Source organism: Felis catus, chromosome D2 (genome assembly GCF_018350175.1).
Source record: "Felis catus isolate Fca126 chromosome D2, F.catus_Fca126_mat1.0, whole genome shotgun sequence".
NCBI classification, from domain to species: Eukaryota; Metazoa; Chordata; class Mammalia; order Carnivora; family Felidae; genus Felis; species Felis catus.
In genome coordinates this window covers 13,803,395-13,827,803 of record NC_058378.1, presented here as the reverse complement: position 1 = coordinate 13,827,803, position 24,409 = coordinate 13,803,395, and the positions used below count along the sequence as shown (strand labels likewise).

The 24,409-nt window shown below is 51.0% G+C and overlaps 1 long non-coding RNA gene across 8 annotated transcripts in view; it reads right to left on the bottom strand.

Moving 5' to 3' along the window:
• LOC102902342 overlaps positions 1-19,447 on the bottom strand; it is a 57,621-nt gene extending 38,174 nt beyond the window's left edge. For 7 of the 8 annotated variants that reach the window (XR_006586875.1, XR_006586877.1, XR_006586874.1 and 4 more), the window contains exons 1-3: positions 17,004-19,447; positions 15,710-15,799; positions 15,049-15,086 (exon numbers count right to left, since the gene is read on the bottom strand). This is a non-coding gene — a long non-coding RNA (uncharacterized LOC102902342). The remainder of the gene's footprint in view (positions 1-15,048; positions 15,087-15,709; positions 15,800-17,003) is intronic. The other variant, XR_006586876.1, reaches the window with a different exon arrangement.
• Between the last annotated feature and the right edge of the window lie 4,962 nt (positions 19,448-24,409).

The following is a 24,409-nucleotide window of genomic DNA, read 5'->3' as shown; positions in this document are numbered from 1 at the left end:
TCGTGCCCATGCACTCTCCAGATCCTGGAGTTGGCATAGCCATGGGCACACAGAGGCCACAAAGCCAGGAACCAGCACCTTCACAGGCCCTGCTTGGAACACCTGCTTTCTCCAGCCCAGAAAACTAACTCAGTTCACGGCTGTACTGACCTGTGCCCACCCACCCCGCCCCCTCCCCCACCGCCCTGTTTTAGTACCCCAACCACTGCCAGCCCCCAGTGGTCAGTGCCTAAGGGAGCTGCCCATGGTGTGGTGGATTGCATTATCAGCCCCATTCTTCCCTTCCATACATGTAGCCTCGCCATTCGGGAATGCTCTTCCCCGCCCCTTGGCTTCAGGCTTAGCGGTGTGGCTTTGTGTTGGCCACGGGCATATGGACAGAGGAGCCATTGTGCCAACTCCAGGCCTGGGTCTTGAGAGTTTTGCATGTTTCCACTTGCTCTTTCGTAGCCCTGTCATTATCGATAGAAGAATCTAGTGCCAGGTCATTGTGGCCCCTTAGCCTGGGACCTGGGATGGGCCACCTTGGAATAAAATCAGCTCAACCAATGCTCACAGACCTACAGCCTGAAACTGAACCATCCCAGTTAACCCACAAATCTATGAAAATAGATGTTTATTCTTATACGCTCCTGATAGTTTTGCAGGGTTTTTTGTTACACAGTGATAGCTAGCTAATACACCTGTTTCCTCACCTACAGTCTCTTTAAGACTGAGTTATATGAAGGCTGGGACCACATTTATTTTCCATCTTGTTTCCCAAGAGCCTAGCACACTGCAATTATTTAGTAAGTGTTTTTTGAACATATGAAGGAATGTACAGATGCCCACCTAGACTATTCCAGGAAACCTCTGACCTGACGATGGTCACAGAAAAGTCTAAATAAAGAATACCTACTAGGTACCCCCAAGGGCATGCCCATCCACCCAGGGTTGGGCCAGCATTATGCCAGCCCTCAAAAACAGTCAACGGGCCAAGCAACAGCCGTTGGGATTGTATTTAGCTGTCCCTTGACCAAATTGGTATCCTTGGCTACCTTCCCATGGCTCAGAGCAAACAGCCTCTGTTAGAGGCAATCCCTAATGATTACTGGCCATTCGGTGCCCCACATCACCCTCTCTGAAGTAGAGAGTATATTCCTATATACTGAATGTTTGTGCTCCCAACAAAGTTCATATATTGAAACCCTAATCCCCAGTGTGGTGGTGTTAGGAGATGCAGCCTTTGGTAGGTGATTACATCATGAGGGTGGGGCCCCCACGCATAGGATTAGTGCCCTGAGACACAAGAGTTTGCTCCCTCTCTCTCTGCCATATGAGGACACAGCAAGAAGTTGGCCAACTATGAACCAGGAAGCCCGTCCTCACCAGACACTGAACCTGCTGGTGCCTTGACCTCGGACTCCCCAACCGTAAGAAATAAATCTCTGCCGTTTAACCTCCCCAGTCTACCATAGTTTGTTTTAGAAGCCCAAACCGAACGAGACACATGGAACAGCAAGCATCCCGAGAGGATCCCATTGGTCGTCAACGGAAGGAGATGGAAGGAGACCAAGTGAGGCCCTACTGAGAAGCAGAGGGAGGCTGGGGTGGCTGGTTAAACATCCTGAATTCTCCCAGAGTGACATCTCTGGATATGGGGCCATGTCCCAAGGATGTGGGATGTGGGGCCCCTGAAAGGGACAGACTGAGTGGGGTATAAGAACGACAGTGGACCCTGCTATGACCAACCACCCTCACCAGCTCCATGGCATGGGGACCCAAGGCCACACCCCAGTGAATGCATGGAGCCCTCTGCTGAGGGTCAGCAGCCTAGACGGGGGCAGGGTAGGTGGACCCCGACTCAACTTAGGGCTCCTTTCTCTTTCCTGCTGCCTGTGACCTCTTGGATGTCCAGGAGCACAGAGGAGATGGACAGCCCAGCTTCACCTGGAATGTTCGATGTCATTACTGTTCCTGGAGACGAGGCCCCTTCCAGTCCAGGGAGGGGACCTCAGAGAGCCAGAGAAGTTGTTAGCTCGTTCCTCTGTGGGGGAAAGCGCCACACCTGAACCGTGACCATGAAAACGCTCCACTGTTTCTGGAAACAAGTTTAGGGGGAACGCTTATAAATTACCTCACTATCTGAAGGGCAACCCCAGATCGTTTAAAGGAGGCTGTGAAATAGCCCTTGGCTGTTTCCTCCGGGTTCGGGATTGTGTCTCTATTTTAAGCAAACGAACACTACCGTGTCGAACCCGGATCTATGAAGACAGAGTTAACTGGGCTCAAATTATGAACGAACCTGGCCATTTGGTGCCTTGCAGCTGCAGGCAGAGCTGGGAAGCGGGTCCCAAAACACCACCGTCCTGTCCAACGCCAAGAGCTGTCGGGCTAAGCTGATCAGCTCGCACAGAAGCAGCTGAGCAGTGCAGACACAACCCCACGCTGGAAACAGAAAGGGGTCCCCCAGAATTCAGTCTTCCGGAAAGAGGATGTCACCCACAGCCCTACCTCCTCCACAGAAATGCTGTTGGCTTCGGCTTCAGCCAACGACCCAGCGCCATGAGGCCCCTGGGCCTCCGTGTGTTCACCAAGAGCCTGGAGGTCATGCTGAACTCAGAAAAACTCCCCTCACGTTGGGTTTATGTCTCGGTTCTGCGTTTCAGAAGCTGGGAACCAAATGACATAATGGAAGGGTGAGATCCGAGCGCTTATTATCCGCGAGCCCGTTGTCCGTGCAGCAGCTGCCACACGGGAGAAGTCACCCACAGAAGACGTATGAGGAAGGATGTCACCCCCTGTTAAAGCAGCACATTGTGTCCTGCGAGGGCCGGTGCAGTAAGTGGGAATGGAGAGAGGGTTGACATTTCGATTTAAAGCTCCAGTAACTTGCAGGTAACGTTTCAAGGATGTTCGGAGCGCAAGAGGCAAAGGGAGAAGACTGAGGGACAGAGATTAACCCCTTCGCCTCCACCGCACATTGGCCGTGACCATCTCAGCTACAAATAAGGGCAGAAGGCACCGCCAGGAAAGAGGGGGTGGGTGTTAAGAGGTTTCCATACCTTGGGACCAAGGCTAGGCGTAGTCACAAATAATTCTCAGGCAAGAACACGCTGCACGATGTATCTATTCCTTCAGACTTCCATTAACTGAAACAAATATTTATTAACTGTCCAATCTGACCAAAGATAAACATTGAGTACCTGTGTGAGGCTTAGCCCGGGTCCTCAAAGAGCCGAAGCCAAAGCCAACCCACTTAAACGAGTTAGAGCGGTCAGAGGCAGCAGACTGAAAGAGCTAATGCAAAGGCGAATCAGAGGCCCGCGGTCCAGGGGCCTGGGGCAGGCGATTCAGCCTCTCTGGGCTGCTCTCACGGAAGCAATCTAAGTCCTTACCTAGCTATAATACACCACGCTTCTAAATATCCCAAGCCAGCTGGTAGCAATAAAAGCTCACGTGTACAGGGGAAGAAGAGCAGAGATAAGAAAAGGCAGAAAGGTCGGGAGAAGAACTGAAGGAACCCTCTGAAGGCCCTGGGCTCTGATCGAACAAGGACACAAAAACCAGTCAGTCTACCCAGCTGAACCCTGGACCAAACCCAAGGTGTACTGGCCTACACCTAAGACTCACTGGAACGATGCCTTTTCTCCGGGCTGTGTATCTATTGTCTCCGGGCTGTGTTTATCAGATGCTGACAACAATCCTGCAAGATAAAACAAGGAGTGTTCGCCCATTTCACAGATGGGAAGCTGAGCCCGGCAGCCCAGGAGCTGGCCCGCCGCTGATGGTTGAATCCCCCTTAGACAGCCTCACCGGGGAACCCGAGAGCCCCATTTTGAACTGAATCCCAAAATACAGATTCTTTTTTGGAGCCTAAAGACCTTCTAAGACTGCTGAACCAAGACATCAAAATACTCTCCGAACAGAACTGTCCTTTCATCCATTTCTGGAAACTTCTATAGATAGGACCACCACATAGCCCTTTGCCTGAGGGTAGGGGCAAGCCCCCGAGGTCAGCTGGGAGAAAAAAAAGCCCCTCATCAATCAGTACAAGGAGGCCAGCCGTCCACCGGGCTAGAATCCCTGCTGTTGGGATGGCTTTTTTCAAACCCAGGGTATAAAATGAATTAGGTCTGCAGGAATATTGAACTGCAAGATGGGGCACACACACACACACACACACACACATGCGTGTTCCGTTGAAGCTTCACTTGGGAACCACATACCCACAGAAGATGTATGGACGAACCCATGTAGGGAAGATTCAGAATCATGCACTCTGGATTCTTGGATCACGGACTAAGGAACTTAACTGTTGTTTAGGTTTATTTATTTATTTATTTATTTATTTTCTCAACGTTTATTTATTTTTGGGACAGAGAGAGACAGAGCATGAACGGGGGAGGGGCAGAGAGAGAGGGAGACACAGAATCGGAAACAGGCTCCAGGCTCTGAGCCATCAGCCCAGAGCCCGACGCGGGGCTCGAACTCACGGACCGCGAGATCGTGACCTGGCTGAAGTTGGACGCTTAACCGACTGCGCCACCCAGGCGCCCCTATTTATTTATTTTTGAGAGAGAGGTGGGGGGGAGAGAGAGAGCATGAGATAGAGAAAGAGAATCCCAAGCAGGCTCTGCACTGTCAGCACAGAGCCCAACCCGGGGCTCAATCCCACGAACTATGAGATCACGACCTGAGCCGAAACCAAGAGTCAGAGGCTTAACCGACTGAGCCACCCAGGCACCCCCCGCAAGGAGCTTCAAAGAGCCTCTAACGCCTCCTTCATTTTGGGAAAGAGGAAACTAAGGCCCAGAAAGGTCGAACGACTTTCTCAAGGTCAAAGAGCTCGTGTTCAAGTTCATCGCCAGCCTGCCTCTCCAAACCGCAGGCCACAGCCTTCCCCTTTACGGAGCTAAGAAGAGCCGACTCCCCCTGCCCTTGCAGCCCCGCTCAGCAGGGGGTCACCATCAGCAGCGCATCAACGCTGAGCTCTCCCGGGGGTCACGGCACACCTTCCACCATGGAGGTGAGCAAGGACTGGGGGCGGTGGGGGATGAAGAGCAGGGCTGGGGGGGGGGTGCCAGAAAACAGACTCCCTGGGAAGGGAGTTGAGACGGGGGTGGAGCAGAGGCGTGCACCCCAGAGGAGGCTCAACGAAGTGAGGGGCTGGGATACACCAGCTGGGCACAAACGAGGTGACAAATGATCCCAGTTACGCAGATTTCAAAAACAGGCAAAACTAATCTAAGGTGGTCAGAGGCAGAGAAGTAATGGCCCTCGGGTGGGTAGTGGGGTTGCTTCCTGGAAAGGAGTATGAAGAAGCTGGCTGGCTTGGTGAAAATACTCTCCATCTTGATCTGGGAGGTGGTTCTGTGGGTGGATGCGAACAGGACTGTTTACTGAGCCGTGCATTCACGGAGCTGTGCGTATGTGCACGTTTTATCGTGCGTAAGTTGTGCCTCGAACAGAATCCAGTGGAAAAACAAAGAATGGATCCAATAGGGCTATCCTGTCCCTAGGAGTACCAGACACGGGGTCTCTGACTATTCATTTGGGCCATTTTAAAGGGGGGGCCTGAGCATCAGAAGGGGGAGTGAGCTCCACAGGTTTCAAGGACCCTATAACCACATCCTCACACTCCGGCTGACATCTGCCCAAACGGGTTCTCTCCCAACCGTCTCCTGGGGACTGTGGGTCCTGCTACTGTCCTGAGTACAAGGCTCCCTTCCTCCCTCCCTGCCCCTACCCCCCCCAATCACACACACACACACACACACACACACACACACACACACACAGTGGCCCCAGCTAATGCCTCCAGAACCCTCTCAGCCAGTTGCCAAGCTCTTTCCCATAGCTTCCTTAGGTCCACAGTCAGCCCCAAGCCTCCTCTTGGTGTTTCAGAATTTTCCTTGCGCCATGGCCTTCCCTTGCCCAGGAGAGGGACCCACAGCCCAGGCCGGCCCACCTTTACCCAGACGGCGGCCCCTCTCCCCTGGGTACCCAGGACTCCTAGGCCCCAGCCTCGTGCCTTCTGAGACGAGATCACTCCAGGCTGGCCCGACGCTTCTGCACAGCGACCCTCAGGTATGTCATGAAACCAGTATCTACAGGACAAAAGTCTCTGTGTAAACATGCTTACTTAAACACAGAATTACATGCCGCTCACCCACCCCAGATTCCACATCCAAACCACTTGGTCAAATGTCCTTGTCCCAATGCTATACACCCATGGCTCAGTGTGGTGACGTAAGTAAACATGGGCTCAAAGAACTCAGCCCCAAGGTTGCTGGGTTTGAGCACGTGACTGTGATCAAGGAGTTTCGTGATAAAGCCCAGGTGAAAAGGGCTTGCAAAGATTACACACCCGACGACGGCAACAAATCAGGAAGCCGAGAGGTAACATCTAACACGATGATGTCCTTGCCCCTGGGAGGCTGCCTCCATGGACCAAAGAGGGAGGACATCCTGGAGGAAGCGGCATTTGAAGCGGATGACTGCAGTGAGAATATCATGGGAGCCCTTCGCCCAGGACGCGTGTTGAGTCCTCTCAATAATGCTGTGGGGCCCTCGCTGCCCACCCTCCCTCACGACGCTTCCCCGCTCGTGGTGTCATTCGTCCTGGCCAGCTTGGGCAATGAGAACACCTGCGGGAGGCACGTACAGCCAGAGGGCCGAGGGGCTCGGCACCCCCAACCCACACCCCACTCCCCGAAAGGCCCGCCACACCTCGCCTGGAAAGCGCTTTATGACTTTCCAATCACTTTCACGTATGTTTTCTCCTCTGAGTCTTAAAACCGGGATGGGTGTTATGATCCCCATTTTATTGGTGGGAAAAACAATACAAAACCAAACATGAAATGACTCAGCAGGGCACATGGTGAGTCAGCATCCAGGCTAGGTGAGCAGGTCCGTGACATGGTGCCCAGGGCTCCAAGAGGCCAAGTCGCACGCCACAACTTTTATTTTTATTTATTTATTCTTGAGAGGCAGGGAGAGCATGAGCAGGGGAGGGGCACAGAGAGAGGGCGACACAGAATCCGAAGCGGGCTCCAGGCTCTGAGCTGTCAGCACAGAGCCCGACGCGGGGCTTGAACTCATGAACTATGAGATCGTGACCTGAGCCGAAGTCAGACGCTCAACCGACTGAGCCACCCAGGTGCCCCCGTCACATATTTAAAAAGAAAAGAAAACCAATGATATGCAGGGCTGGGTGGGGGGACGGGGAGGGGTCCGTCAGCTTCTCTTAGATGCCCCAGATTCCTCCTACCTTCCTACTGTGGGGGTTTTCCGCCGAAATCCACGTTAGCCACCACACCCCCTGGGATTCTGAGAAAGCCTTGCCAACCTTCCCAACAATGGAAAAGCTGGCTTTTCCTCAAGACCCCGAACGCCTGCACACAGAGAGGCCAACGATCGTGGAAGAGACGGTGACATAGCCTAGAAAGCTGTGACTCCCCGCCAGTGGAGGCGATCACAGATTCAGGATGCACACCAGACTTTTCCACAGCTGCGTCAACAATAGCTATAGGGGAGAAATCAAGACGGTGCGGGAGGCTTTGGCCGCAGATCCCAGGTACCTAAACCAGCCAAGCTTTGGAAGGAAGCCACTTCAAATGTTCACGTTGAAACAATGCTTCGATATTTCTTTGGTTTCCACTGAGATTTCCACTGAATAACAGCTGTCAACAACTCAGGAAGACGGTGGTCCGTTCCAAGTCTTTCTTCTTCGCAAGTGTTCTTTTATAAACAGCATACTGCTCTTTTCAGCAAGAGCAAAGCAAAAGGCATCCACGGTTGTTCCGAGGGGGGCAAAACATTTCCACGAACGTTCAAGCCTTTGTTTTGTGCCTGCGTCTGAGGGATCAGAGTTCCTATGTTAAGAAGACAGAGTTCGGGGCACCTGGGTGGCTCAGTCGGTTACACCGCCGACTTCGGCTCCGGTCGTGATCTCGTGATCCGTGAATTCGAGCCCCGCGTCGGGCTCTGTGCTGACAGCTCGGAGCCTGGAGCCTGCTTCAGATTCCGTGTCTCCCTCGCTCTCTGCCCCTCCCCCACTCGTGCTCTGTCTCTCTCTCCTTTAAATATAAACATTTAAAAAATTTTTTAAAAAAAGGACTCTTATTATTATTATTTTTTAATGTTTATTTATTTTTGAGAGCGAGAGAGACAGAGCATGAGTGGGGGAGGGGCAGAGAGCGAGGGAGACACAGAATTCGAAGCAGGCTCCAGGTTCCGCAGGGTTCGAAAAGATCCGCAAGATCATGACCAGAGCCGAAGTCGGACGCTTCACCAACTGAGCCACCCAGATGCCCCAAGAAGACAGAGTTCTTAAATATACTATTGAAGGAAGTGGATATTTGAAGCACCTTCTATTATCTTCTAGAAGCTTCCTTTGGTTTCTACAAAAGTTTCAGTGGAGTAAATGGTGCTTACCAGGAGTTGGGAGGAGGCAGGCGGGGGGTTAGTAGTTCATGGGGGCAGAGTTTTCAGTTTGGGAAGATGAGAAAGTTCTGGAGATGGAGTGGGTAATAGCAGCACAGCAATATGAATGCCCCTGAGGCCACTGAACTGCACGCTTCAAAATGGTTCAAATAAGGGGCTCCCGGGAAGCCTAGTTGGTTAAGCGTCTGACTTCGGCTCAAGTCACGATCTCACAGTGTGTGGGTTCCAGCCCCATGTCGGGCTCTGTGCTGACAGCTCGGAGCCTGGAGCCTGCTGCGGATTCTGTGTCTCCCTCCCTGTCTGCCCCTCCCCGCTTGCTCTCTGTCTCTCAAAAATAAATGTTAAAAAAAAAAGCTTTTTAAAAAATGGTTCAAATGGTACATCTGATGTAAAGTGTATTTTACCACAATAAAAATCATGCACAGAAAGTGTCCACGAAAGGTTTAAAAACTGTCCGCATGCTGAAAAGAATCCAAAAGGTTTTACACGTGTTTGCTCATGTTCTGCTTCCTAGTTAAAACCAGCCTGTCTGGATGAGTTTACTGATTACTAACTCTGCATTCAAAACACCTGATTCACTGAGCACCCCAGGGAATAACCCAGCGCCCACCCCGCCCCAGGCCAGTCCTGTGTGGGAGCCCCCAGCCCCCGCAGCGCAGCTCTGTTCCGGCACCTTCCTCCTGCATAGAACTCTCTAGACATTGTCTCACCTGTCCTTTCCTCTGGAGAGCTCTGTCCTCCCCACAGGGCTCAGGCGACCTGACTATGAGGTCGCAGTGAAAAGTCAAGAACCAGTTCCTCGAACCCTCTGCTCCGCTAGCCAGTCAAGTGGTTCCAGACAAATGCCAAGCGCGCCAGCGTCCTGAGTCAGCCCCATGGGTCGGCTGACAGGCTGGACCACGGCTCAAGGGCCCCGTTCTGGGCACACGTCCCTCAGCCGGTGTCCAGAAGGAGCACCCTAGGGGACTCACCAGAGGAGCACATAGTGAAGGACAATGAAACAGGAAGCCCAGACATTCCTGGAAGGACCTCTGCTTTCTACTTCCGCAAGCCTTCTTTCTTCCTTCCGCTCAGATTTTGAAACAGTGCCTTCCAAGTCACGTCGCCATAGGATGAGATGGATCGCCTTTTCCAAGGCACCTTCCCTAGAGATCTCTTGCCTATCCCCAACAACCCTGCAAGGGTTCTGACCGACTGGAGAGATAAGGGCACTGAGGCTCAGAGATGCTAAGTAACTTTCCCCAGGTCACACAGCTAGTGAGTGGCAGGGCCAGTTTCGAACCCGGATCCGCCTCACCGCAAGGCCACACCACGTCTGCAAAGAGAAGTGAAACGTGGAGCGCTCACACTGGGGCCGCGTCCATTTATGACACCGAAGATCCGGGGCCTTGAAGGGCTCTGCGCAGCTGTCGGCAACGCTCTGTTCTCAGAACCGAAGCCGTCCCGGACGCCAAACGCTTCGTGGCCCCTTGCGCAGTCCCCGGCACCTCGGAGGCCCCCAGGAACCATGGCGGATCGTGGAACGGAGTCAAGGGCTATTTGCGTTAGTTGCTTGGATGTGGCCCCATTCAATAATTCGGTGAGCGGGCGAAGAAACCACATGAAAGAAATGAGCACATCCTTTGGAAGACTGCTTGACAGAATACGACAACACCAAGGCATCAGGCTTCCCCTAAAATTAGAGCCGCCATACGGTACTAATAACACCGTCTGGGCTCAGGCAAAGCGCTGGTCGGGCCGCGTTGGCAGCGTCCCTTCAAGAAGTACCTTGCCACCGCATACCTGGGTAATCACGGGCGTAGCTGTCCGCAAGGCCCTGGCCAGCCCTTGCCCTGCAAGGAGGAAGTACCTTCGCGTGGGCTGGAGCACAGCTCAGCACGGGGTCTGCACTGCACCCTTCTGCTCCCAGGGAAGAAAGAACGGCCCTCCTGGTCGCGGGAGGGGGTGGCCGTAAGCCAGGTCGGGAACACTGATCAAAGGCCCTTGTCGGAGCGGGAGGAGGCCCAGCTCAAGGGTTCTGGAGCCTTCTCTTGCATTCAGGCAGGCCGTTTACGCAGCCCCAGGCCACAGGTATCTGCACCAGCCTCCGTGGCCCTTGAGTTTGGAAACCCTCCCAAATCACATCCGGGAACAAGCAAAAGAATTGACCTTGAGCGGTGAGGTTTTGAAAAATATTTCCAATTCAGAGGTTCTCCAGCTCCGTGGTGCATTGGGAATCCCCTGGAGGCTGTGTGAAAACAGATTGTGGAGGCTGCCCCCAGGGCTTCTGAATCAGTAGTCCTGGGTGGGGCCCGGGATCCACGTCTCCTAAGCCCCAGAGGAGCTGCTGAGGCCGCTGTCCCAGGAGCCACACTTTGGGAACCGCTGTTCTCATTATTTAAAGAGAATGATTTAAGGGCATGAGAACGTTGCTCTGAATAACAAGGATATTATTATCAAATGCCTCCCGTGTGCCAGATACTTCGCTGCCTTTGATATTTACAACACTCCTGCCAAGAAGGAATTAATATCCTGCTTTGCAGACTAGGATTCTGGGACTCGGGAGTTCAGGGACATGCCTAACGTTGCACAGCTAACCACCAGCAGAGTGGAGATTTTAACCGAGGTCAGGGAGACTGGAAACTCTCTTTCTCTCCACCTTCTTTCACTGCCTGTCTGGTGAACCGGGGGCAGGCACTGGAGGGGGGCGGGGGCGGGAGGAAGTTACACGCCAAGCAGGGGCGTCGGGCGTGATGATGGGCACCTGACAAAGCCGTGTGCCAGGCAAGCCTAGAGACCACCCAGCTCGGCCACCTGCAAACGAGTCAGCCCCCCGTGGAGGGTGTGAGGGTCACGGGCACCAACAGAGGACGTGGACTCTCAGCTGGCCCAGTAGAGAGAGAACACCTATCCTTGGAGAGACACGGTGCCTTCCGTCTGAATTACACTATCTCTGAAGATCCTCTCCTGCTGGGATGGGAAGGACGCTTGGGTCCGTGGTTGAGTGCACTTGAGAGAAGAAGGGACCCTGATGCCCATGTGCCTTTGCCAACTCAGAGAAGGAGAGGGAGGGAGCACAACCACCATTTACTGAGCATCTACTGTGAACCAGACGACTTCTCGTACCAACTGTCCGTTTTAGGACTAAGGAGACGGAGGTGCAGAGAGGTTAAGTGACTTGCCCCAGGCCGCACAGCAAGCGAAAAAACTGGCAGATGGGGCTTAAACTCAGGTGTCCAAGAAGACAGAGCTTGCACTCACCCCCTGACTGACACGCAGGATCTCAGGTGCAAAGTGGGTCCTAAAAACCCCTGGAGTCTGGCTCCTTCGTTAGATAACCGCATTAAACTCATCAGACTTCGGCCAGGTTCTTTGGTTCCCAGGGATAACCAGCCTAAACGTGAGGCTCCGCCCATTAAGGAATTCCAGAAAAGCTCTCTATGGAGTCTCTAGCCTGAAGTTCCAACGTCACCTTCTCCCCCAAAAGGTTCTCCCCTAACATGCGAGAACATCCCGACACCTTCCTGCCAGTGGGAGTTTAGTGAGATGGGAGCTCTTACCGAATCCGTGTGGATTTCAGGTCGGTGAGGCCAGGCCACAGGCAAAGGGACTCCCTCTTTATGTCCTCTCCCTGTCTGTCTTCCAGCTGAGAGAGGGGGCTTTCCTCTCTCTCCCCTGGGCCTCGGTGGAATCTGAGCTGACCTCGGTGGAATCAGCTCTGCACAACTTTTAACAGGAGAGAGCCCCCCCACAGTCACAAAACACTGATCCAGGCGGAGCAACAATGCAGAACCACGCCTGCGCCCCAACCGCCAACACAACTGTGCATTGTGTTGTCAGGTTCCCACTGGGTGGCGGCCCACCCCCCACCCGACCCCCCGAAAGGAGCCGGCCAGGCCCTGCACAGACACCCCCTGGGCTCCAAGTCAGCTTCCGCTGCACTGTCTCAGCCGCATATTTTCACAGATGGGTCTCGAGGCGGCCCCCCTCCAGGACTGCGTCTTTGGAAGGCCCTTAACCAGAAAAGCCCTTGAGGGTACACCGGGGTAGGCCTGAGGACATCAACCAGCTCCTGGAGGAAGCATCGAGCCAGGCAGCAGAAATGCAAATACCTCCGTGCTTCGGAGTGTAGGGAGAGCCTCCCTACGTCCGTCCATCGGCGCCCAACACAGACATTGTCACATTTCCCTACACTGACCTGATCAGGATTTCTGCCAGCTTAAACGCCCAGGCAACAGCAGGTGGGGGGAGCAGACTCTGAGGCTCACTGTGGCTGCGGTCTCCTACCGCTGAGTATTGTGTCTTGCCTTGTTTGATAACAAGCTGTTGTATGTCTCAATGTAAATACAATCTAAGGCGGCATATGGCTCGCAAGGCATCATTGACGGCTCTCCCCGTGCGCCAGCTTTCTGCTCTGCGAGGCTCGCTGCCCCCACAGTGCAGCCGTCGGGGTCCACCTTCCCTTGGCCTCAATCTGTCTGCCGAGGCTCCCGCTGACGCTAACGGAAGGGAAGCGTGCGGGGCCTGGGGAGACCGGGCTCCGGCACGGGGTGCTAAACGAAGTCAAGCAACTGTCCAAAGTGAAATACTGAAGTGAGCCGGCTGTTCTGCAAGAAGATGTTTTTGGCTAAGGCCGCTTAAAGATGAGACCCAACCAAAACATCTGCGACACCACAGAAACGGGGTATCCTTGCAAAGGACCGCACGACCGTTCGACTTAATCTATTCTCAGTGTGGCGTTAGACGCACCTAATGTCACCAGGCACAGAGCTCAGTTTACGGAGGAGACACATGAATCGCAGGAGTTGTTACGGTCACGCGTTTTCATCGTGAGAGCCTTGGGACCTTCTCAAAGTGTGAGGCTGCCAGGTGATCGGAGGGACTGGGGCCAGCAGGGCCCGGCAAGGCTGGTCATGGCATCCTGACCTGAGAGCATCATGGCTCTCCCTGGTAAGCCTCTGTTACACGGACACCCACCAGAAATGTTGTGTGGGCCTTGCCATCTACTCCCGCCTTCGTTATTTCTTTCTTTTCTTTTCTTTTTTTTTACTTTAGAGACAGAGAGAGAGAGAGAGAGAGAGGAAGAGAAAGAGCAGGAAAGGAGCAGAGAGAGAAAGAATCTCAAACAGACTCCATGCTGTCGGTGCAGAGGCCGACACAGGGCTCGATCCCACAACCCTGGGATCATGACCTGAACTGAAACCAAGAGTTGGACGCTCAACTGACTGAGTCTCCCAGGTGCCCCTGCATTCACCTTTTTTTTTTTTTTTAACTTTGCCCATATGCTCTCTCTCTAGGTGGGAATGTCTGTCTCAACCTGTCAGACCCTCAGGAACGAGAATTTCAAACCCCTTCTCCATATCTTTTGCTTTGTATTCTCGGGGATTGAGGGAGGCAGGGAAGCTCCCAGGACAACCATCATCAGCCAGGAGAAGGAATCCGGAGTCCAGGTGAAGTTATCGGGTGGACAGAGCTCAGGATCTGGGGGGAATGAAGTTAACAGTAAATGGGAAGCCAGGTTAAGGGCACAGAAGGTGAAAGCCAGGTCAGCCGTGCCTCAGACACAGTCTGGATGAAGACCCACGGAGCGGGTTTCTGAGTGTGAAAAGAGGCCCTAATGGTTTAAAAATGCCTGGCCTGTCACCTTCTCACTGTAGTGCCCAGCTGGCTGGTTAACCCTTCGTGTCCAGCCTGTCTGCCCTGCCGGACCTACGGCTACAGTAAAGCACCTGATAAACACCAACAGCCCTGACTGGAGTCCCGCGATTATCTCCCTGTATTTCAGTGGAACGTAATATTGAAATACAATATTTATTTTTTTGCTTGCACACAGAATATTCCGGCTCAGCTTTGCAACCAACAAGTAGAGAGATGACAACACAGAACCGTAACCACACCTGTGAATTCCACCACAGAAGCACCGTCGGGAATCGGCACAGAGCACCCCCCTTCCCACTACTGGCTGGAGCTAGGCTAACCTGGGGATGAGGGTCTAACGTGGGGTGAGAGCAGATGCCCTGCTGCAGTCAGGAAGCCCGCAGGGTGCAGCCCAGCCCTGCGATAGCAGGGTAGAAGCATCCCAGAAAGAAAGCGTGCCTCTGTCCAAGGCCTACCCATCATGCAACTTCATGCAAACCACAAAGGATACTTTTATTCCCGGCCGACTGTACAACCGTGACTTCAACTCTAATGCCGCACTACTCCAGGAAGCAACCAGGATAGAAATGAGCCATGAAGCAGGCCAGGCCTCCAGAAAGTGCCCTGTCCAGAACCTCCCACCCCCCAGAAGTGAGCAGGGCAGAGCCACCAGAGGGTAAGAAGAACCACCAGCCAAGTTGGAAACCCTTTCTGGGATCTTGCTGTGTTTGAGTGCTGTCAACACTCCCGGTAGACTGAGGGGGTTAAGATCCTGTCCTGAGACCCGAGGCTTAGACAGCCCCACACTCACAAGAACAAAAATGTTGCTAATGTTCACACGGCCCCCCCAGCCACTGGGGATCCAGTGCTCAGGGCTGGCAAAGCCTCACTCATCACCCTAATGTCCACTCCTGTGCCCAACACAGCTCGGGCCCCAGGCAACAGCTTCTCCATGGCTTCTCCGTATCTTGTGTCCTATGTCCTTGGGAAAAAAGAAAAACTCACCGCCTGCAAGACATGAAGGTCTGTGGGTCGTACTGTGGCTGCAGATAGAAGGCAAGATGGTATTCCAGAGCGCAGGGAGGATTTGACCGGCAGACGCATGCAGGGGAGAGAAAACACAAGCAAATTAACCGGTCAGCTCTTTCCCCTCCGACCCTCCACTTCCCAGGAGAACTACTCATTCATTTCCTGGCTTCAACTCTTGGTCCTGTAGCTACTGGGGAATTATCACGATATTTGCACCAACGTGGCGGCTGAGAAACGTGACGATGCGCCTCACAATGCCTGTCACCCTCAACCCCGTGTCTGTGTGGGTCTAAACAGTCCGTGTGTGATGCATGATACGGATCCCTTCCGTTAGCCACTGGGTGAGAGTCGGAAGCTAGCAATATGAAGCATGATCGGCATGAATATTTAATCAGATTTCAGTTTTTAGAAAATTAAACTTAAAATTCAGTTTTCTTTAAATAATTTTGTCGTACCATTTTCCACATTTATTAATTATAATCTGTATTTTTCCCTTTCCCGTTTTAATTTTTATATTTTGTAGGAAAAAGTAACTTTCTTTGAAGATACATATGAAAAATTAATTTTGATATTTTTACATGTACTTCACACTTTTTATGAAACACACCCACGTGTTGCATATTTTAAATACACTTACATTTTTTAAATCCTTGAGCTCACTGCCGTCGACAGAACAAACTTATGTGAGCACATTTGCCACAATGACAGAATTCGTGACCATGCTGAGCTGAAGACAAAAATTTAAGGAAATAAACATGAAATAATTACAAATTATGCGCCTTCATTTTGTTAGTCATTCAAACAGAACAAAGGAACGTTTAAGCACGGCAGTAATAGTTAATGCAGCCGCTTTGGGACAGCTGCCAAACTTTGGTCATGTACAAATCATAGCTTTACACGTTTTTCAGTTGTCCTTATGAATGTGTGGTTTTTTTTTTTTAAGTTCATTTATATTTATTTTGAGAGAGAGAGAGAGAGAGAGCACAGGTAAGGGGCAGAGAGGGGGAGAGAGAGAATCCCAAGCCGGTTCCACGCTGTCAGCACAGAGCCCACTTTGAATCCTCTATACCCTCCCCCTGCCCCTCCCCTGCTCACGCGAGTGTGCACTCTCTCTCTCTCTCAAAAATAAATAAACATTAAAAAAAAAAAGTAAGAAGACAGAGCATACTTTATTTAACCGTTAGTAGGCTGATTTATATTCCTAAATACTGGGACACACGATGGTCCCCAATTGTACCTGTCCGGAGCTCTGCTAACGCCCAGAGTCAAGCCCACAAGTCTGGAGAGGATTTGGCCACATGCATTTATAAACACGGAAGACAGACGCCATTATACATTTTCCTTTATTTTTAAAAACAAATTTTATTTTATTTTATTTTATTTTATTTTATTTATTTATTTTTTTTTACGTTTCTATTTATTTTTGAGACAGAGAGAGACAGAGAATGAACAGGGGAGGGGCAGAGAGAGAGGGAGACACAGAATCCGAGACAGGCTCCAGGCTCTGAGCTGTCAGCACAGAGCCCGACGCGGGGCTTGAACTCATGGACCGTGAGATCATGACCTGAGCCGAAGTCGGACACTTAACCGACCAAGCCACCCAGGCGCCCCTAAAAACAAATTTTAATGTTTATTCATTTTTGAGACAGAGAGAGAGAGAGAGCATGATCAGGGGAGGGGCAGAGAGAGAGGGAGACACAGAATGTGAAGCAGGCTCCAGGCCCTGAGCTGTCAGCACAGAGCCTGACTCGAGGCTCAAACCCACAAACCGTGAGATCACGACATCAGCTGAAGTCAGATGCTTAACCGACTGAGCCACCCAGGTACGCCTTATACGTTCTCCTTCAAATAACCACCTTTAAGTAACTTCAAAACACCTCCAGCTTTTGTTCGTAGGAATTTCTTTGGGCCTTTACAATAACTTTTCTCACCATCTTGCCGAGTAAAGCACCCCAGCACACGGCTCAGCGCCCGACACAGAGATCTCCCGTAAATATTTGTTGACCGAACGCACTTTACCGACCACGGATTGTGCTCTGGCTTCGACCCCTCTATGCTGCCCGCACCTCATTCATTACCTGTAGGAAGAGAACACGAAACCTCAGCAGAATGTGAATGAATCCCGGATGGTTCAATCGACAGCTTGTAAATCCCCCCGAAAGGAATGGTGACTTCCATTTCACTCATGTGTCACAATCGGACACCTACTGTAAGCTGTCACCATCACCCTCAGGCACGGGTGGTGCCATCTCCGCAGAAACTGGGGTCCCGACCGTCGTACTGTGACATCTCTTGGACGGCCTGCATCACAGGGCACTGGAGCCACAGAGCCTTCCCCTCATTTCGGGAAGAAAAAGAACGGCCGCGTGTGCAGCTGTGCTATGTCACCGAGCACGTCCCCGAGAGGACGTGAAGAGGCTGTAGGCGGAAGCAGAAAACAACACAACAACCCAAGCTGGGGAAAAATAGCTGAGCTTCACGTCGAGAGACGATGCATTTTCAGCCGGCCACACGCTGTGCACGGGTTGCCGATGGCTCACACTCAGATTGATCTGGAAGCGACAGAACCACCGGGTAATTTCACCAGGCAACGAAACACGCCAAACCACCGTTTTCTTATCTGCACAAAACAGATCCATTTCTCCCAAACGGCCAAGAATGGCACTGTCTTTGCCCCCCAAGCCGTGCTTCCCAAGGTTTTGCACAAAAGGGCACACATACGACATCGTATTTGTGTGGGCCCCCCCACCCCGGGGTAGATGGGAGGCTGTCGCTCAAAACAGAAAGTGATCAGCTGGGGATCTTTGGTTGCACATGCTCCTTCCTGACCCCCGAAGAAGGCCAGCGTGGCGGTGGGGGGGGGGGGGTTGCACTGTATTGGCACAGCCGAAACCCATTTGGCTCATGCCTCAGTCCATCATGAAGTCCCAAAAAGCCAATGGAGAGAGGTCCTTTGTAATTCTAGGATGCAAGGCTCACCAGGGGAGGGGATTAGGAAGGACCCACCAGGAATTACGTGAGGAGGCACTGCCTTCTTGGGCAAGTGCATGGCCAAGTACAGCCCTGTCCTTTGTAGAAAACATATGTCCTGATTAAAAGTCAGGCATGCAGTGGATCAGACACCCAGAGCAAATCGGTTTTTAAAACTCCCCTCTCTATGCGGCCAAGTTATTCATCTAAGAATCACATAATAATCGGTAATAGCCATTACCCTCTTGATGAGTTCGTTAGCTTTAAAATGAACCATTAACAACTGAGAAAGAGAAACGAATGCCACTGTGAAAAACAGCGCTTGGACTCCGTGAAACATTTCATGTATGAACTAACATTTGCACTACCAACTAAAAATGTTACACCTTCCCATTCACCCTCGGCCTCGGCTGGGCTAAATTCTTAACATCCACGAAATCGCCAAGCAGTCACGCGGATGACAGAATTGAGGTAGCTCAAGTATGTGTCTTTGTCTTTAAGATCACTGTACTACCATTCATCTTGTTTTGTTGTTGTTGCTGTTTTGTTTTGTTTTAGGTACGCTCCACACTGGGAGTAGATTCCATGCCCAGCATGGAGCCCAACATGGGGCTTGAACTCAGGACACTGAGATCAAGACCTGAGCTGAGATCAAGAGTCAGGAGCTTAACCGATCGAGCCACCCAGAGGCCCCTACTGTTCTTTCTGAATCTAGCATTTCTTATTTGTCCTTTGAGAGATTCTATTCATGTATAAAACATACATACGTACATACATGTCACTTTTTCAAATATTTTTCAGTGTTCTGTATAGTCTTATTTCGCTGAACGCTGTATATTGGAGGTTATTTTTGTATCGTTATATATAGATCTGCCTTATTCTTGTTGATCATATTCCACTAAATTGATATACTATTTTTAAAAAGAGGAATATGTCACACCTCGGTGGGGGGTGTTGGAGACAGGGACAGCACCCTAAGTGAGCTTGGATACTTCCCGACCATTATGATGAATGTACTCCCGAAATAAACCGTGTGGCTGGGTAAGCATGTGTTCAGTGGGCGGGGTGGGGGGCCCAACTGCCTACTGGGAGTTCTCCAAGTGACCTTTCACAGAGAATACAATGTTTAGGAAAGGATAGGTAATAAAAATATGCCAAAAAGTCTATATATATTTTATTAAAACTCAACAGCCATTATGCCAACTGTTGAGAACTTAGAATAACAACACTATTTTTGCGGGGAGGGATATTTTATCAGACACTGTTTGAAATTGCTCACATGGTGCCTGGGTGGCCCAGTCAGTTATGTGTCTGACTCTTGATTTCGGCTTAGGTCATCATCTCACAGTTCGTGAGATCAAGCCCTGGCTTGGGCTCTGTGCTGACAGCGCGGAGCCTGCTTGGGATTCTCTCTCTCTCTTTTTCCCTCTCTCTCTCTCTCCCCTCCCCCACTCGTGCTCTCTCACACACTCTCTCTCTTTCTCAAAATAAATAAACTTTCAAAATAAAATACAATTGCTCCTATATGGCGACCATAAAAAGTGGACTCACTTTTGGCTTTATTTTATTCTCAGTCTTAAAGTCCCTTCAGATAATGCACCCCGTCTTGCTTGCAACCAGCGGAAGATGGCCCTACCACTGCTCCCCTCCAGTTCCCCGCTGCGCTTGGCTGTGTCGTTGGTGTTCGTTCTCGCCGTAGCTTAAAATCAAAGCTCTACCCCTGTATTTATGAAAGCTGTCCAATCAGCTCCCTGTTTTGAAGCGACGTCACTAAAACGGATGGTGGAGGGCTTTCCCGTGACAAATCCCAATCTCCCCTATGCTGCCTCTTCTCCAGCGCCAGCCAATTGACATAAAGGTTATGTACTTGAAAGGCAAAAGAGAAAACCATGCCTGTACGTTTCCGACTCTTGTCGGCGAATCCGGCACGGGTGCGGCTGCCGCGTGCCTACCGCCAAGAGCATTTTCTTCATCTCGTTGAACTCTGCGGACGCTGGGAAGTAGCTATAAAAATGATCAGCATCCCTGTTTTTCAGATAAGAGAGCGAAAGCTCGGAGAGGTGAAGTGAATTGGCCGTGGCCTCAATCCTGATCCGTACCCGGCTGGTTTAGCTCTCAACTGTCAGTGCGGGCCACTCAGTGTGCGTGCGAAACGTTAGATCTCTAACGTTCTAGAATGAACGTGTTCATCAGGTTTATTGGAAGATAAGAGGAGCAAAGCATTACTAAGACTCTGGCATGAAAGGCAGGCTCCCAGCTCCCCCTGGGCCACCAGGCGTGAGGAACGAAGTCAGAAAGAACACATAGGAGGTGCCAAGTGTCACTTAACCCTAATGGTTCAGAGGCGAACATCATGAATGCATCCTTCTCACAAACCTTGGCTGAGCACCTTGATTGTAACAAGCGCTTCCCCAGACGCCACAGCAGAAACATTTTCCCCTCCACCCCAGATGGGGCTGTCCGAGGAAGGCATCACCATGAGGAAATGTTGAAGCCCATGCGGCCCAGGCCAGATCTTCGAGAACTCACATTCCATGTGGAAAACAAGGGGGGAAAGTCTGGCTGTTTCCACAAGCTAGGGAGACAAGGGACTTCATCCAATTACAGGCTTCCTCCTTGAGAATTCGTTTTCCATCAAAGATACACTTGGCCTTGGGGTTGGCCAACCCCTTACTCACAGCATTGGCTTGGTGATTTTGTGTCAGGCTGTTGGTCCTGGACCTAACGCTTTTATTTCCTCAGCTGCTCTCACCCCAAAGCACAACCATTTCCAGAAACGCTGGCAGCTTCCCAAGTACGAAGTCATAAGTTTCTAAGATTCTCTGGTGTATCCAGCACTCAAATTTCCCAGACCACCACCTTGACCGCAAGTCCCATTGTTCCCTGGACATCCATATGTTCCAGTGATTGGAACCTTGAGCTTTGGGACATTGGACCTGTTTCCCCTCCTGAAAGTAACTCCAAATCAGCCCTTAGCACAGCCTTCTCCCATAATGCCCTTGGTGGGAATGGTCTAAGTCCTTTAGACCAGTATGGAAAGTTATGTAGAAAACTGTAGCCATTACCTGGATACGTTTCGGCCAAAATAGCACTTGAGTCTGAGATACTGGAAAGCTGAGACTTTAAAGGGGTTCTTGGGGACTTTTCCTGATTCCCCCTCAAATGATCCATATGACAGTCATGATTCCCCATTTCTCCCTTGTACAGCCCAGTCTGGGTTGCAGAGGCATTTAGTGCCCCATCTACTCAGAATCCCTGGTAGACCCCAGAGCTCCATGAACGGACTTCCGTGAGAAAAGAGAAAGGCATTGTCTCTCTCCTGCCTTCCGTGTACCACAACTGCCTGTGCCCACCCCACTCTGTGGTGGCTGCCCCCTCCCTTGTTCAACCTCTGAGTTTTCACTTTTTGCAAAGTCAGTCCTTCCTTGGATGGAAACCACCCGTTGCTTCAATAGCCCAAGGAAAAACTCCTTCCTTTGGGGCATCCGTGGAGTCTGCCTTGGCCAGTGACCCTAGAGTTGTCAGAGCTGGTCCAGTGAGCTTCTCCTTATGATGCCATTGGGAATTTGGCTCCTTTGAAGAGACTGCTCTGTGCCCACCAGAGTGCTGCTTCCAGATGGGCTTCCTGAGGAAACTGAGGCTCAGAGAGTTGAAATGGCTCATCTAGGGTCACTTAGGCAGCAACGGTGAAAAACCCAGCCCCACACCATGTCTCTCAGCCAAGGCTGTGTCCTCATTCATTATATCGTTAGATATGCCCTGAGTTTGGCTTCAATGACCTCCAGAGCTCCGCTCAGACACCCTTCTCTCCTGATTCCATTTCTTCTTTAGTTTTGTCAGTGGTTCTGTCTCTTCCCACATGAATCTTTCTACATCAAAGTCACTCAACAGTTCCTAAGAGTCACTGGAGTACCCCGTATATTGCAGAGCCCTGTGCCAAACAAGTTCCATGAAACGTCTAGAAAAAGACTCCTTGTTTCGGCCTCAGGGCATTTCCTCCATGCCCTTCCAGCCCATCCAAATCCTCCCCACCCTTTCAGGGCTGGCTCGGGGTCCCCTAGAGCTCTGCTGCCTGGTACAATAGCCACGCACCACTGGTGGCCACTGAGCACTTGAACGGTGGCTGGTTTGAATTGAGATGAGCTAAAAGTGTAAAATACACATACCAGATTGCAGAGACTTAGTATGAGAAAAAGAATGTAAAACATTCTCAGTAATAATTTTTGTATCGATTACTTACAAAAATGACAACATTTGGGGCGCTTGGGTGGCGCAGTCGGTTAAGCGTCCAACTTCAGCCAGGTCAAGATCTCGCGGTCCGTGAGTTTGAGCCCCGCGTCGGGCTCTGGGCTGATGGCTCAGAGCCTGGAGCCTGTTTCAGATTCTGTGTCTCCCTCTCTCTCTGCCCCTCCCCCGTTCATGCTCTGTCTCTCTCTGTCCCAAAAATAAATAAACATTAAAAAAAAAAAAATGACAACATTTGAGTATGTAGGGCTCAATGAAACAAACACCTAAAATTAATTTCACCAGTTTCCTTTTGCATTATTTGTAAATGTGGCAACTAAAAAATTCAAAATTACAGGGGCGCCTGGGTGGCGCAGTCGGTTAAGCGTCCGACTTCAGCCAGGTCACGATCTCGCGGTCCGTGAGTTCGAGCCCCGCGTCAGGCTCTGGGCTGATGGCTCGGAGCCTGGAGCCTGTTTCCGATTCTGTGTCTCCCTCTCTCTCTGCCCCTCCCCCGTTCATGCTCTGTCTCTCTCTGTCCCCAAAAATAAATAAACGTTGAAAAAAAAAAAAAAATTTAAAAAAAATTCAAAATTACATATGTGGCTTGCCTTGTATTTCTACCGGGCGAAGATGCTTTAGAAAGGGAGAGTATTTTTAGTCCAGGAGGCAGGGAATCATTCTTCATTCACCAAAAAAGTCAAGGAGCAGACATTCATTAAATACATGAAGAATAAAAGCAAAGCATTGTGCTCGTTATTACGGGGGGTACACATTTAATAAGACAGGTTCCTGCTCTACAAGGGCTTGCGTCGTCAAGGGCTAGAAGCTCATACAAATTTCTGGGTTCCCAAATGGCCATAGGACAACACTAACTGAGGTAAAATTGCACATTTTGGGGATATATAGGTAGAGGCAGGTTGGGGGGACTTCACAGCACAGGAGGAGTTTTTAGAATATCAGTTTTTGGATTCTCCAATGAAAACCAAAATAACAATAGCTTGAGAAAGACAGTGAGAGAGAGGGAGGAAGGGAGGGAGGGAGGGAGGAAACTTTCATTTTCCCTCAGATTATTCCTTGGACGCCAATTATCCAGGACTGATGGGACAGTTGCACCATGTTGAGAACCCAGGCACCTTCCATCTTGTTGCTCTGCCAAGATACCAAGTCCTGACACCAAGTTCACGTTCCTGCCAGCAAGAAGGGCGGAAGGAGCCCGTTCTGAGTCACACAGCTGCGCTTAGCTTTAGGGATGGCTCGGAATGTTTCACTTTTTGCCATGAGTCCAGCTCAAGCTCAGGGTGTCTATGACCACCAGAATCAGAAGAGAATGGATCTTGCAGAGTAGCTCACATTCTCTGCCACAGAGGGATTATCTGGGCCGAACCAGGATGAATGGATAGGATTTAGTGGGTGGGGATTTAAGAGATGCCAGCCTGCAGGAACCTCATTAACCAAAACACCACAGTGTGAGAGCATCTGACAAGTTTGAGGGATGACTGAGTGACTCATGAAGGAGATGCCTCGGTCTGAGATAAAGAATCGGAACTCTTTGGAACGTCCTCTGTACAGCCAGAAGCACTATTCGGTCTCCTGGGTTATTTCTCAAGCGAAGCTGGGTGTTCCTTTAAAGCTCCAGGGATATCCGTCACCTGGAAAGGATGCAAGCTAAGGGTGGGGACCCACAGAGCCGCTGAGCCTCTGCAGACAAGGACCAAACAAGACACACAGGACTAGAGGATCCCCAAGTGCGGGCACAACAAAGTCATCCTAACCAGGAAAAGCCTCAGTAGGCATAGAGACCATGGATTTCCCATGTCACCGGATCCCTAAGTTTGGTTAAGTCAGGTTTGGAATCTCCCCAATGAATCTGTCATTAATCACCTGTACAGGTAGCTTGTGCCTACCATATGTTTGCAGTCTGTCTCCTGTCGCTAGAATATGCCATGAATAAGGGCAAGAGCTTTTGTTTGTTGCCTGCGGGATCCCCAGCATGTAGAACATAGCAGGGACTCAGTAAATATTTGTTAGATGAATGAATGAATAAATCATCAGCACCCACGGTAAAACCCCTGTGTAACACCAAAGAAGACATTGGAGAATGTGACGCTCTTGTGACAACTTTGCTGCAAGAAATAAGAGA